The sequence below is a fragment of the Ipomoea triloba genome, chromosome 15, assembly GCF_003576645.1.
Source record: "Ipomoea triloba cultivar NCNSP0323 chromosome 15, ASM357664v1".
Taxonomy (NCBI): domain Eukaryota; kingdom Viridiplantae; phylum Streptophyta; class Magnoliopsida; order Solanales; family Convolvulaceae; genus Ipomoea; species Ipomoea triloba.
The window spans coordinates 14,169,846-14,174,401 of record NC_044930.1 but is presented as its reverse complement, the minus strand read 5'-3'; the positions used below and the strand labels follow the sequence as shown (position 1 = coordinate 14,174,401).

At 32.0% G+C, this 4,556-nt stretch overlaps 1 non-coding gene across 1 annotated transcript; it reads right to left on the bottom strand.

Moving 5' to 3' along the window:
- Positions 1-3,618: 3,618 nt before the first annotated feature.
- Positions 3,619-3,737, bottom strand: LOC116007707. The gene has a single exon (XR_004095313.1). It is a non-coding gene; the product is annotated as a 5S ribosomal RNA (ribosomal RNA).
- Positions 3,738-4,556: the final 819 nt, after the last annotated feature.

Below are 4,556 nucleotides of genomic sequence, written 5' to 3'. Positions count from 1 at the left end.
CCGATAAGTTTAGGTAAAGTTGGCTTACTTTGCTAGAAGTCTACTTTGCAAAAGGTAGACTTTACGGGAAGTTTACTTTGCCATAATGGTTTACTTGGTCTTTTCTCTTCAATATGTTTGATTGTAATTCTAATTTGATATTTGTGTTTGAACATTAATTTTTGTATGAAATAATCTTATGAATTATAAATATTTTGTTTTACTTTATATATTTTCAATTATATGTTCTTACTTTATATTTTATTAAAATATATTGATTTCGTTATTTTATATTTTAATATATAAACAAACCTATTTAATTTTAAAACTATTTAAATTGTATGAACATGTCCTTTTTAATCTTTTTACATTTATCAACTTATCAAAAAGTTAATTTTACCAAACACTTTTAAGCATAACAGCTAGCTTAACAGATCTTCAGATTTCAACTTCGAGCTTATAGCTTTTCAATTTCAACTACTTTTCAGCTTTCAACTACCTTTTCAGCTAAATTTGTCAAACATAGCCTAATATTTCGATAATTACCGAAAGGTATTTCACCATTACCGAATGGTGATTACAGCACCTTAATGTAAGTGCTACATACCACCTAAAGGTGCAATGTAAATATGTAATTAACCTCTCGTACTGCTATTAGCACTAAAGCTTTCAAAGTTTTAATTAGGTGCTAATAATGTCAGCTTCAGATTAAAGCACCTAAGTGCTTGATTAAGCATTATTCGTGAATGCTTAATCTACCCTTCTCGTGAGTGCTAACAAATTAGCACTGTTCGTAGGTGTTACAAAAGACTTTAACCTTTCCTAACTTTTGACTTCTCTTAAATAGGTTCACTTTGAAAATCAATTTCTCATTCACCTATTACCTATTTTGAACGTACAATATATCAATTTTTTCGTCTCATTACGAAGAACCCGGATCCACTATGACCCAACACAAATTGAAAATGGACCCGACATATATTTGTACCACAAAATAGCCACTCAAAATTGTCATTTTAGCTAAAATTTTCAACATTTGATACATGTCTGATCTGAAGTGGTTTGATTATTTGTTTTCCCTGTGTTTTTCCGACTAGTTTTGCTCATATTTTTAGTGAAATGATGAAAGTTTATCAAATTAGTTTAGGAAGAAATCATTATAACTAATAGCCAATTAAGTCTATTCTTTGATACTAGCTATTAGAATTGTTTGACTCGTATTTTTATTGGAATAATGAATGTTTATCATATTAGTTTAGGAAGAAAAAATGCTTTATAACCAATAGGCAATAATAGCTGAGCCAATTCATTGATAATATATAATGAAGAGGACCTTAAAGCAAAAAGGTACTTGATTGGAGGGAGCATGGAGAATTTGTGATTGCCGACTTGAATGAATGTTACGTTGTTTTTTGATGTTAGCTTATAAATAAATACCAATAATTGTTTATTTTTATTATATTTATTTGTTACTGTTTGGTTACGTGCGGCTTGTAGAACCATGCATATGTAGTTATCTACTTGTCTCTTTCCTTTCATTGTTCAAAACTTTCATAGAACTGTATTTGTAAGGAAAAGCATATCATTATTGAGTGTATATAGTTCAAGCATAGCCCACACGGATTTCCCAATTTGATTCTTGAATTTTGTTTGTATAACGCGATGAACGACCACCACAGAGATTTCAAAGACTATTTGTACTTTAATTATGAACTTCAAAATATTGCATATAAATAATTTATTTTTCTCATTCATTTTATTTTGTAAATAATAAGTACAAAGTATTGGATCGTGATGGAAGGAATAGACAATAGTCTAAAGTTCAAGATAACTTATTTATTTAGTCCAAGATGGGGAATGGTGTGCCCACCGTTAGATTGTAGATCAGGGTTCACCAAGATGGGAAATGGTGCCCAACTTATTTATATTTAGTTAACAAAGTATGCACATTCATATATAAATTAATAATGTACATAATAGGTTAGTTGAAAGTACATAATAAGCATGAATTAGGGCCACAAATGCTTATAGTGGACCCTTGTCCACGATATGATTTGCAGCCTAGTGCACCTTTGACTTGCCCCCGCATATGAATTTGGTAGCTAAGGACCAAGTGGACAAGTGTCCTGGGAGGCCACCATCCAATTAATTTGATAAACACAATTTGTTTTGAGATTAAAATTACACATATATCCTTATCACTGAAATACTCTCACATTTTCAAAAGTGGATTCTACTTTTAGATCATCAAATTTGCAATTCGTTTACTAACTTTTCTACATCTCTACAATTTCAACTCAAAGACTATGATCTCCCTCCACCCATGACATTGTACTTTTTTCCCACTTTCGAAGACTTGCAATCCTTGCTAATCTTGCCAGGATTGCAAGCTACATCATATTTTAAAAATACTTTTAATTTATAAACAGTTATGGCTATGTCATGTTACTTTGAAAGCTAAGGGAGTAAATTTTAGAGATAAGGATAGCCTAAGGAGAGAGGGAGAGAATATTAAGAGTTCTACTGTAGGGACTATCAAATTTTACTCCATCAATTATACTCCAAATGTCGCAAGTATGAATAAGATATTTTCATCTTCTGAATCCAAAAAAAAAAATATCTATATTCAAGATTTGTGAAAGGAAGTAATGGCCTGGTTGGTTGAATGGGAGGAATTGCAATTCAGTGAATTCCCAAACTACATTGTTTGGTTGGAGGGAATTGCAATTCCCTCTAAATGATGAATTGCAATTCATGGGGTACCCCTATGAATTGCAATTCGGTGAAAACGATGGGCAATTTGTTTGTATAAAGACAAATTTGCCCCTCCTCCCATACCCTTTGTCTTTTTTTTTCTTTTTCTTTTTTTTTTATTTGAAAGAATTATTACTATTATTATTCTTATTATTTTGAAAGAATTATTATTATTATTACTATTATTTTTGAAAAAATTATTATAATTATACTTATTATTATTATTTGAAAGAATTATTATTATTATTATTATATTATATTATATTATTATTATTATTATTATTATTATTATCATCAGTACTATTACTACTATTACTACAACATCTACTACAACATAAGGGCATTTTAGTCATTTTTTCACTTCTTACCTTTCAATTCCCTGTACTCATATTCCTGCATACCAAACACTGTAATTTCAATTCCTACTTTATTCATTAAATTGCAATTCTACCAAATTACAATTTTTTTTCCCTAATTCTTTCATCCCAACCAAACGCCATGTAAAAGTTGGAAGCAGAATTTAGGAGTATAAATAGTATTTTTTTTTTAATGAGAAATATTGGGTTGACTTGGCAGCCGACAAATGCTAAATTACCGCTGTACTTTGGTCTTTTCCATTGTACGAACAACGTTGTTCCTTTTACTTTTGTTAATTTATTTATTTATTTATTAACGAGGTAAACCCCACTCCTCACTATGTGAGTATGTGGGTAAAGCCCTCGCCCTGTGACCCTAGCCGGCAAAGAGCCACAAGGAGGTAAATCAGCCTAGGTTACCCATAGCTGACCGGCACAAACTCAAGGGCTTGAGGTTCGAACCCACGACCTCTCGGCTGCAGGTGTAACTCTCTTACCACTTGAGCTGCCCTTACGGGCAAGAGGGTGGGGGATGCAACACGAGGACTTCCCAGGGGGTCACCCATCCTAGTACTACTCTCGCCCAAGCACGCTTAACTTCGGAGTTCTGATGGGATCCGGTGCATTAGTGCTGGTATGATCGCATCCCTTTTACTTTTGTTAATAATCTCATGGCGTGTTGAAATGATGAAACTGTCCATCTCAGACTTCAGAAAACAAATCATTGCCAACCTAGCAATTCAGATCTCCTTGTCTTGTGAACCCCTTTCATCATCTATTGTCTATATCAATCTTCCAAACCATAAACTTTCTTTCCTTTATTAATTTTCTGCATTCTTTGAACTTGTGTACAATGCATTTTTTTGAATACTACTGATTTTATTACAATGCAGTATCTATTAATAATTACTTTCTCAACCTACACAAAGGGTGAATATCTCTTTCACCGAGGCTGGAACCACAACCTCCCATATAAGGGGATATCTTGATATCACTGGACCACTGGCAATTATTCATGTTTTTAATTTATCTAATTTTTTTTATGAGTATTACTTACTCTTATCTATTACAATGTAATATTGTCTACGGGCTTGAATCTATGACCTCCCATTTGAAAGAGTCACTTTGTGCCACTAAACCACAAGATCATTCACTAATTTATCAAATTTTAATTTCTTGTTTTCCTTTATCCTTGCAACCAACCAACTTTTTTTTATTCGGATTTAGGAATGGATCATTAAATATGCAATTAGAGAGAGAAAAACTAATGGAGGTAATTAATGGAAAAATTAGAATTTGAAACTTTAAGATGGTTCGTGCGATGTTTGGATTGTGTTGTGTTAGGTTAATATTAATTTGTCTTTTATTTATACTAAGTTGACACTTATTAGGAAGCCTAGAATAGGAAGTCATAATCTGACTCAAATACAAATCTGACTCAAATACATAGAGTCCTAATAACACTAT